This window comes from Microtus ochrogaster, chromosome 16 (assembly GCF_000317375.1).
Source record: "Microtus ochrogaster isolate Prairie Vole_2 chromosome 16, MicOch1.0, whole genome shotgun sequence".
Taxonomy (NCBI): domain Eukaryota; kingdom Metazoa; phylum Chordata; class Mammalia; order Rodentia; family Cricetidae; genus Microtus; species Microtus ochrogaster.
The window spans coordinates 54,282,303-54,293,877 of NC_022018.1; the positions used below are offsets into that span (position 1 = coordinate 54,282,303).

An 11,575-nucleotide genomic window follows, 5' to 3' on the forward strand; every position below is an offset into this window, starting at 1 on the left:
TAAAATAAAAAAATTTCCCATATGACAGAGAAAGTAAAACAAGGTAGAGCAGTCTCTGCCTCACTGGGGATCATGGAAGAAACCTGAGGACAGCCCCCAATAACACCTACATACCTAATGTGCAGGAGTCACCCCTTCTCGAAGGAATTGGTCTTCTCTTGCAGCCTTCAGAGTTCAGTATGTCTCTCTCCATTTTCCCCATGGAGAAGGAAGAAGTGTACAGAGAGCTGCCTGCCTAAATTCTCAAAGGACCAAGAATTGAACGTTGGGTAATTCCTAGCATTTCTTTCTTAATTCTACTACGGCATGGAACAGTGCCTCTGAGAACACCTTTAAAAGGACTTCATGAGGGGCTAGAGAGATGGCTCAGCGGTTAAGAGCACTGTCTGCTCTTCCAAAGGTCCTGAGTTCAATTCCCAGTAACCACATGGTGTCTCACAACCATCTGTAATGAGATCTGGCACCCTCTTCTGGCCTTCAGCCATACACACAGACAAAGTAGTGTATAAATAAATATTTTTTTTAAAAAAAGGACTTCAGGAAGCCAGCTGCTCCTGGGATCAGAATGAAATCACATCCTGGGTGCACTCAGAAGAACCACAACCCAGAGGGAGGGAGAGTGGCTGTGGCTTGGGGCCAAGGCTGGCCTGATCTAATCATGGAAATTTGTTTCCTCCCCACTAATCGTTTTGGCCCCAGGAATTTTTCCATGTTCTTGCCAGGAGTCCAAAACCCTGTATTAAGGCCTGGGATGTGGCTTGGTGGTAGAGCGCTTCCCCAGGCTGGCTCTCCAATACCACAAGAACCAAAGAAACAAAGCCTGCAATAAAAAAGACAAATAGACTTGGGAAGCAGAGGCAGGAGAATCTTGCTGAGTTCAAGATCAGCCTGGATTATATAATGAATTCCAGGACAGCCAGGTCTACATAGGGAGACCCTATCAAAATAAAAAGACAAATGTATCACGTTTTCTCTTTTTTGGGATCTAGATCATACAAAATTATATATATATACATATGTATATTTATGACATATATATATAAATAATATGGAATGTGGAAGGGTGACTTTCTGAGAAGAGGGTAGGAACCAATGGGGAAGGGGGAAAAGGGAGGAAGAGGGCAATAGGAGGTAAATGTGGATACACAATATACAACATGAAAGTTATCATAATGAAACCTGTTACTTTATATAGTGAACATACATTAATAAAAATACATTTTGCAATAAAATGAGACCCTAATCCTCTGGGCGCACACTTCAAGGTTTTACTGAAGCATCCTCTCCACTGGGGTGTAACCCTGAGAAGACCCTGGGTCCTACCCACCATTTCCCCCAGGCCTCCTGCTCCACCCCAAATGCCAACTGAGCTCACACTCCTTCGGTCAAAGCCGAAAAGTCTGAGAATTTCTCAGCATCAGCCAGCCAATCCCATCTGTTTCCATGACGGTTCTTTTCTTCCCCGTTCTGGTTACGTGGACATCAAGCTGCGCTTCCAAACACTGATGGTGGCTGTGTTGACAGCGCTCGTCCTTGTCTGTCTCAGCACCGCGGTTCTCAGGGGCATTTCTATTTCGTAACTGAGAAATGGGATTGGGCAGGAACTCAGGATACGCAGCCCCTCGCGAGTGAGGATAGACCACCACTGTCTCCCAGGAAATCAACGAGGAAGAAAAAGAAGATCCTCTGCAAAACTCCCTGAAAGGAACAGGCATTCTAAATGCTCAAGGAGTTCCATGCTCTGTGGAAAAGCTCTTAAGGCTGGGGCAACAAATGAGTCAACAGCCTCAGCTTCTCTTCTAGAGCCCTGGCTTTTTCCCTTCACAGTGGCTCCAAAATTAATCCCCCGTGTTTACTCATGTGCCACTTCTCTATTTTCCATCCCCTTCCATTCACGGAAGGTCATTTATTTCTCCATGACCCCTCTGCATTCATTCTTCCCACTCTGTTCAACAGCTGGAGAGCAAACGGCAGCCCGGTCATTGTGGCGCTGGCACAGATTTCTACACCCCCCCCCCCACCAAACCTCAGGGGGAAATCTCTTTTCTGTCTCCCCTGCTGTCCTACGTCCCTTAACCCTATTACTGACACACCTTCCATCTTGCTCGGTCAAGGTCACCTATCAGTCAGCTGAGGAGAAACAAAGAACAACAGACGTGAGTAAGAAATGATTTGCAGAGAAATAATGCCCCCTCCATGGCCCCAAAGGGCTAAAGTTGATCAAGGCAGCACAATTCATGGACAGCCTGACACCGGGGACACATGCATTATGCAAAAGACAGAGAGGGCCAGGCGTCCTCACCAGTAATGGCCCTGTGGGCACAGCCTTCCATGACAGAAAAAGCACTCCATGTTGAAAGCGGAAGGCATGAGTTATCATGCAAACAAGAAACACCCTGGAAGACTCGCTGAAGGTCCGAGGTTCGGCCACCAGTCTTGGGGCTATTAGAAGAGGCAGGTTGAGTGGGACAAGTCAGGTCTACGGGGACATTCTCTGGAAGGACATGGTGGAGCCCTATCCCTTCCTCTACCTGCCTTTGCCTCCCAGCTGCCATGAGCAGCTTTCTCTAGCACATTCTCCCACCATGATTTTCTACCTCACTTCGAGTTCAAATGCAACAGAGCCAACAGCCCATGACTGACCCTCCACACGTTCCTCCTTATAAACCTATCATCCTGGATATTCTGACTTACGTGGGCCAGCTGGAAACACTACCAAGGCTACCCTGGGACCTAGGTAGCAGCATCTGCCAACCCTCCCATATTGTTATTGCTGTTTATGTACTGGGAGGGAGGCAGCTAGGGGCCAGCTGTCGGGCCACCAGCATCATGGAAGCAGCCCTAGGACTCACAACTCACTGAAAGTGTAAGGAGGCCGTCTTCAGACGCTGGTCCCCCTTAACAACAGCAGAACCGAAAAGACAACACAACAAAAGTGTCAGTGTGGCTGTGGAGAAGCTGGGACAGAGCTGCAAGATAACTCAGTGCATAAAAGTACTACCAATAATGTGCTACACACATACCACCACCCACACACACAGAGTAATATAGACTGGAACCCTCACACATTAGTGGGAGTCACTCTGGAGACAGAAGGGCTGGCACACTGTGTTTGAGTGGGAACACCTTCCTTCAGCCACTGGAGCAGAGTCTGGCAATTGCCCTAAAATATTAAGCATGCAGCTCCCACAGGTCATGACAAGTCCACGGCTAGGCATCTACCCAAAATGATAACAAAGAAGCTGCAAAAATGACGGACACGGCATTCCTCAGAGCGTGTGCTTCACAGCCAATCAGAAGCAACCCAGGTGCCTGGCAACACGTGATTGACGAACTGTGGTCTAGTCCCACAACGAAAGATTATTCCATCGTAAGAAAGGAAGAGAGGAGATGGACTTCAACAGTAGCAATGACAATCTCCACGTCAGGTCCCCTTGGTGTGATATACTGAGGACGACAATACAAAGCCCTGTGTGTAGTGGTTTAAATGAGAACGGCCCCGTAAACTCACATACTTGAACTCTTCATGACCAGGGAGTGATCCTATGTAGGAAGGATTAGGAGGTGTGGCCTTGTTTGAGGAAGTGTGTCACTGGGAGTGAGCTTGAAGTTTTAAAATCCCACACTGGGCCCAGCATATCTCTATCTCTCTATCTCTCTCTCTCTCTCTCTCTGTCGCGCACGCCTGTGTATCAGGATGCAAAGCTCTTCACCCCGTACCTCCCTGCCGGCTGCAAGGCTCCCCATCATGATGCTAACATGATGGTAATGGACTCATCCTCTGAAACTGTAAGCCAGCCCCCAACTGAATGCTTTATTCTATCAAGAGTTGCCCGGATCATGCTGCTGCATTGCAGCACTGGAACAGTAACCAAGACACTACGCATTTCCCCTCAGTCCATCATTTCCATCAAACCAGAAGGAAAACATCAGACCAACCCCAGCTATGGAGTGCTCTGCCAAACCCTGACTGGCCCTTCAGAGCTGCCAGGGTCACCACACAAGTCAAGTGTGAGACACAGTCACAGTAAAGAGCAGCGGAAAGAGACAGAACAGACAAACACAATGCCATGGCCTGGGCAGAACCCTGAAAAGAAAAAGGACCTCAGGTGAAACCAAGGACATGGGACTAAAGGGCAGACTACTGTCAATATGGTACAGCCACATGGGTTCCCCAGGCTTGAGAAGGGCACACGGATGTTAGTAAGCAGGGAAGTGAGGTGTGGGCTATGGGCGTGCACGTGTGCGTATGTGTACTCATGCGCATGTATTGAAAGGAGCACTCTATGTACATGCACATACATAGTTTAGGTGTGCACATGTATGAGTAAACATGCACATGGAGGCTAAGCTGTCATTCCTCAGTACAGTTCACCTTTGTGTGTGTGTATGTGTGTGTGTGTTTGCACATACATGCACAGGCATGTACAAATGGATGTACACACCTTTGTGTGCACACATGGAAGCCAGAAGCCTGCAAATCTGCATTAGATGTCTTTCTCTATTGGCCTCCACACTATTATTATTATTATTATTACTATTACTATTATTATTACTACTATTACTATTATTATTATTATTAGGCAAGGCCTCTCACTGAACCCAGAACTCACTGACTCAGCAAGACCAGCTAGCCAGCAAACTGCAAGGATCCTCCTGACTCCCTACCCTCCCAGTGCAAGGGCTACAGCCCCACACCATCGCGCCTGGCTGTTATGTCTGTGATGGAGATGTGAACTCAGGTTCTCATGCTTGTGTGGCCACCACCTTACCAACCAAGCCATCGCTCTATCCTCCCACTGCTTTTTTGACAGGGGGTCTTTCACTGGCCCGGAACTTGACAATTTAACTATGCTTGCTGGCCAGTGAACTCCAGGGATCCACCAGACTCTACTTCCCCAGCCCTGGGATGGCAAGGTAAGTGCACACGACCATGAGCCACGTTCTCACACGGGCTCTGGGAATCAAACTCGGGTCTTTGTGCATGACTGACTCAGCCATCTCAGCCCTGGCTTTTAAGTTCTGTGAGTTTAAAACTATTCTTAAAAAAAAAAAACAAAAAAACTTGCCTTTCTTCTGAAAGGAACAAAGTGCCGACACCCACGGGACATGAATGAACCTTGAAAACACTGTACTGCATGAAAGAAATCAACCACAGAAAGCCACATGTGGAAATGATTCTATTTATATGAAATAAAAGAAAAAATGAGCTCTCGGAGCCCAGAGCACACACAGCTGCCAGAGCCCTGGGAAAGCTATGATTGTAAGGATACACGGTTTCTTTAGGGGGCAATGACAACATTCTAAAATTGATTATGGTGTCAGTTTCAGGACTGCGAACACACTAGAGAAGACTGGATTGTGTTCCTTACAGTGCTGTTTTCTGGCATGCGAACCACAGAAAGCTGTTATTAAAGTGGGAGCCCGACAGTGGAAAAGTTGAATCACACACTTCACACAAACATGGTCGTCAAGAATGCATTTCATCTGGGGAGCCCTTTGAGGGATGCCGAAAAGCAGCGTGAGACTGTTACCACGTCTCCTATCTCCTACCTGGCTGTGCCTCAGTTTCCCCTTATTAGCCCTCAGATATTAGCCTTCCACATGTTACATCAGCAAACCAGTTATGGTGGTGAAGAGAGGCCCAAGCATCTATCTATATATCCCACTGCCAACCCCAGAAAGAGAACGATGCTGTCTTTTGTTTTTTAAGTAAATGAAACGCTCTCAATAAGAATAATAAATAAATAAATAATAACTAGCTCAAGTAAAAGCTGGGTAAGGGACTAGGGCAACCATTCCTGGTTGGGGCTATACCTCAGTTGGTAGAATGCATGGCTGGCACGCACTAGGCCCGGAGTTCAATGTCCATAACTGCAACGAACAATATATACCAACCATCACCTGGAAAGATGCTCAGAGCACTAATTACCAGGAAAACGTAAATCACGACCATTGTGGTGCCACGTCACACCAAGATGGCTGTTTACAAAGAATATTGAAGCTGGTCAGCACCACATTGTGGGTCAAATGACCAGCTCCAGCAGCGCTGCCCACGGCCCTTCTCCTTCAGCACACATCCGTCTGTGTGCATGTCACATCCCTGGGCTCTGCTGGCCACACCCTTTCTGGTCCCGCTGAGCATCCTCCCACCCAGCCCTGGTCCATCTTCCTCTCATGCCAAAGGTTTCTCCAGCAAAAAACAAAAGCATTATTAACAACAAAACAAGAAAGCAGAAAAAGAAGCGCCAAACAATCAGCCCTCAGGAAGGGAGCAGTTGCTCAGCAGAGAAGGAGCCTGAGGTTTCATGGAGTCAACGAAGCAGAGACACACAGGTTCCTGTCACACAAGTGGTTGCAAAGAGGGGGCAAAGGCACAGAACCTGGGTGTCCATAAGAAATTGATGACAATGGAGGCTCCAGTGGGGTGGCCACCAGGCTCCTTGTTTGGTTGATACAACGTAAGACACACTTTGTAATTTAATTACTTCTCTAAATTTTGATGAAACAGCCAGATTGTGGTGAACGGCTATCAACTAATTACACAGTGTAGCAACAGCAGTAAGCAAACCTTGGGCCTCTTGATACTTCATTCCAGAACCTTCCAAGATAAGAAAATTTGTCATTATTTAACTGAATTTTAATTGCCAAGCAAAACAGAGGTATGGCAAAGGACTAAAGAAATGTCCAAATATCTGAGTGACTAATTCTGCCGCAGAATGGCATGAGAAGCGCTAGAGACTTCAAGACTACCTCATGGGTTACAGTAATGTGACAGCTAGAGGAGCTTGTCAATAAGAAACCCCTCACACTGAGCCCATTCACTGGACTCTTTGGGGTGGGGGTCGTGAGGTGGAACAACACTTCAGATTTCAATGACGATGGGCACATGGGCAGAGAAGCCATCAAAAGGATCTTGGAGACAGTTATCGCCTCAGTAAGGAACAAATAACGTGGCTTCCATACACTACGGACAATCTCCTTTTTTCTTTTGAGAGAAAGAGGGAGAGAGAGAGAGTCATGTGTGTTCATGTTATGAAGGTACACATGTGTGGAAGACAATGGGCCACCTTGAGCGACATCCCAGGATATCATCCACCTCTTGAGCTGGAGTTCCTTGTTGGCCCAGAACTTCCCATTTGCGCTAGGCTAGGCTATCCAGAGAGCTCCAGCGATCCATGGGCTTTTCTGTCCCTACCCAGCACTGCGATTACAAGTATGAGCCACCATGCCCATCTTTTTGTTTAGTTATTTAGTTATTTATATCTTTGTTTTGATTTGTTGTGGTGGTGGTGGTGGTGGTGGTTTTGTTTTATGTGGGTTGGTGGGAACTGGACCGAGTCTTCGACAAGGACTTTACTGACTAGACTATCTTCCCAACCTTGCTTTTCTATCCTTGATACATAGCACGTGAGATTCCACTGACTATGGAGACCATCCCATCAAGTGCTGGAAAATCTTGGGGGCAGCCAAGGGCTGGTTCATGGATCTTTCCCGGGGCACCAAAGCCCCGCCTTAAGCCATCTCCTGCACAAAATCCTACCAGAAAACATCTCTACCATCAAAACTCTGAAGCTAATCACCAGCAGCCAGACAGCTGGAGACGCCCAAGGTTTCCCAAGGTAACAGAACTACCCAAGCCAGTCCTCATTCTTTCCTACACCAAACTCTTAACCTCAACCCTAACCCCAACCCACACACTCTTCTAAACCACCTAACCCTAATCGCAACCCTAACTCTCCCCCACACCATCAAACCCTAACCCATCCCAAACTCTCCCCTCCAAGACCTGACCTTCCTGAAGAAACCCAGGAAAGGCTTTTCCCCTTGTTCTGTTCCCTTCCCCTTTCCCTGTTCTTCCCTGTTCCCCTCTGCTTGCTCAGTTATCCTCCCAAGCAAAGCTTGTTTCTTGGGCTGCCCTGGGTATCTCATTGGAGTGGTTCCCTTCACACAAGCAATGCAAAGAATAAACTCTTTTCATGTAAGAGAAGCTGAGCGGGGCTGGAGGGATGATGGCTCAGCAGCTAACAGCACTTGCGGATCTTGCAGAAAACCCGGATTTGGTTCCCAGCATCACATGGCGACTCACAACTCTGTTAACTCCAGTTCTGGGGGATCCGAGGCACCAGGCACACATGCGGGGCACATACATATAGATAAACACACAAAAAGTAAAAATAAGGAAATCTTTTCTTTATTTTTAAATCACACGATCCTATGGCATACCATACAGCACCATGTGGGACTGAGCCCTGAGGGCCACACACAGAGAGAAAGATTCACATTCCTGTGAACACTCCCTCTCACAGGCGCTGGTGGGTAGAAAGACCCATTATCAGAAACCCAAACAGTCCCACTGGATTTGGGTTCACCATTCAAATGTCCTGACTAAGCCACGCTAATGCATTCCACGGCCCCACCCCCGGATGCCTGAATTCATGGACAGTAGCAAACCCTATAAATACTATTTTTTCCAGTACACACCTACCTGTGACAAAGTTTTATTTAGTGAGCAGGCAGAGTAAAATTAAAAATAACTAACAGTTGAAGAAATGGCTGAGAGGGAAGAAGCCTAGCGACTGAGAATTAGATTCAAAACCCATACAAAAGTGGAAGGAAACTGACTTTAGAATATTGTCCATTGACCTAAACACACCCCCGCCCCCTCCATCCATACACATATACATATACAACAATAAAAAAATAAAATAACTGACAATAAAAGAGAAACGATAACACTGTAATAAAATTGCCAGCATTATTCCTCTTGTGTCTGGGGCATTATTAAGTAAAGTAAGGTTTACTTGAATACAAATGCTGCGATATTACAAGAGTTGAGCTGATAACCAAGGGTCTGTGAATGGAATAACAGGAAGGGTAACGTACATGCTGTGGATACACTGGACAAAGATTCTGTGTGACACTGTGCCAGGAGAGACATGAATGTCCACTCGTCCCAAATAGAGAAACCATACAGACCTAAGCAATAGCAGCACCAAAGTCCAACTTGGTGAAACAATGAGTTTTACTGGGTTTACTTACAGGAGTATGGGTAAGGGGTACTTACGGGAGCAGGGGTGAGTCAAAGACAGCTGCATCACCAAAAAGCCCTTCCCAGCAAGGTGCTACTCATGAAAACAAGATCCCTAAAGTTCTCTACACAACTTAAAGGCAGCTACACTAAGATTCTCCTCTCTGGAATCCTTACTGCTTACATAACCTTGGAGAGAGAAGGGCCTTGTGAATCTGGTCGGTTTCAGGGACTTCCTAAGACTTACGGGTTGCTTACTTTCTGAGTCTTAACTAGTCTTCTTTCGAACGTTCTGAGTTTTAAGGAACTTCCTACCAGGAGAAAATGATTGAAATCAGAAGAAACTGCTCTACAACAAAAGTGAAGGTGCCATAAAGAGGAGAGAGGACACAGAATGGCGACACACTTCTTAGGGTGGTTGGCATGCAAGTCAGACAAGAATTCTTCACTTCCGGAATTTTTCATTTTAAATGTAGACCATGTTTACCCTCACGTAACTGAAAGCAGGAAAAGTGAATTTGCACATCAAGGAGCTATTGTAATTCCTGATCTGGACAAGGGACCCACAAGAGCGTGCACACACATATGCACTCCAGGCCTACCCAGAAGGCCACCTGGCATTTATAGTCTAAAGAATACAGAGCTCACCTGAAATGACTCAAGGGGTAGGAACTAATTCTGATTATAACCCAAAATATTAAGTGGAAATGTTATTAATCAACAACCCGGCTCTACTTTATGTTGCTGTAGGGCTACAGGAGAAAAGCAGGGACAGTAGATGACAATGGTCTCTGCAGATTGCTGGCTTCATGCGACTTTAGTATGTTTGCACGCCGTAGCTCTGAGTGATCTGTGGGAGACTGGATCATCCATCCTCTTGTGGTTTCTATAAATCCAGGAACAATAAACCTCCACACCCAAACTTCTTCTAACAGTTCTCAAAATAAAATCCCCCCTGGACTCCAATTTGGGAAACATGGTGTCAGAAAATACAAAGTAAGTCACTGTATGGCTTCATGCAAAGCTTCCTACACTTGACCACTCAGGAGCCAAGGAAGCAGTGCTCAACCACTGCCACGGAAGAGTCACTAGTGCCACTCGTGGCCATGGCAGCTTCCCGTTGGTCAGTAAGCGTTCTCTCAGATTACACTTTTCAGTGGGAGAGCACCTGAGGGCAGCTTCACAACGGCATGGCCAGTGGACAGAATGAATTCCACCCTGCAAAGCCAATCTCATGACTACCAAGATAAGGAAGGAACACCCACAGAATAAGAGACAATAAAAGACACAGAAAATGGGCACCAGAGTTTTCTTTGAGTACCTGCTGTGGTTTGGATGAAAGTCCCCAGAGAGTCCACATGGGATGGCTTGGTCCCAAGAAATATGCTACTGAGGCAGGAGAGCTGCTGAGAAGAGGGGAACCATTGGGAGGTTTTATGTCATTGCTAGTGTGCCCTAAAAGAGGACTGTGGACCCCAGCCTCTCAGTCACTCTCAGCTCTTGCTCCTAATGTGTGTTCACTCTAACGCACATTCCTGCTGTACTTTGCGGCCTTCACTAGGGAACCAAGAACAAAGCCAACCCTGCAGAACTGAGAGCCAAATGCTAGCACTTTCTCTGCCTTTGAACTTGCCTGTGTTAGTATTTCATCATAATAGCACAAAACTGATACAGGTTCCGTGGGAATCCTCATTAAGTCAATTTGCAATCCCAAAACAATGCCCACCTAGGCAACTTCTGCAAAGACGTGCCACTCCACTCTCCCAGCTGGCATGCTCCATCTTTAAGACGCCTGAGAGATTCAACTCTAAAATACGGAGAAAGGTGTGGCTAATCGGGTGACCACCAAAACCCAGCCAAAGAACCTCAGGAAGGAACCCAAAGTCACCTCTAGTGGCATCATCATGAAATGTCCCATCAATAAGTGGCTACTTCACAGATGCACAAAACACCAAGTGTCCCCAGGGACCTGATGCCGACTGCGCAAAACACCAGGGAGCTTTTCCATGGAACCCTGGAGCTCGCTGCACAACTTCCAGGCAGCTCCACAGGCCGGAAGCTCCTCTCCTCTTACAGTTCATTTAACCTTAGAGAGTGAGACTTTGTGAAACCGTAAGTTTCAGGGACTTCCTGAGACTTTTGAGTTAGCCAATTCCTGAGTCTTAAGGAGCTCTCTTGCAGGGTGAGATGTTTCAACTCAGAAGAAACTGCTGTCCCACACTTTCTGGATGGGCAACTATCACTTTATCAGCTATGAAAACTTCAATCCTACAGGCCCAGCACCCCTACTGGGAAGACCCAAACTTCAAAATGCTCCAAGATTCAGAACTTTTTGCACGTCAACATATGCTGTGAGAAGCTTCTCAGGCTTTGTGTGCTCAGTGTGTAAAAAACAGAGATGAGCCTCATGTTGAGATGCGACACCCCCCATAAATATACACTACACATATGAAAATATTGCAAAATCTGAACAATTCTGAAATCTGAAATACTTGTGGTCCCAAATATTTTAGATGAGGATAAGGAAGACTGGGTCTGTAGTAA

The 11,575-nt window shown here is 46.5% G+C and overlaps 1 protein-coding gene across 1 annotated transcript in view; it reads right to left on the reverse strand.

Moving 5' to 3' along the window:
- Nucleotides 1–11,575, reverse strand: part of Ror2 (receptor tyrosine kinase like orphan receptor 2) — a 172,880-nt gene that overhangs the window by 148,108 nt on the left and 13,197 nt on the right. The window lies entirely within an intron of this gene.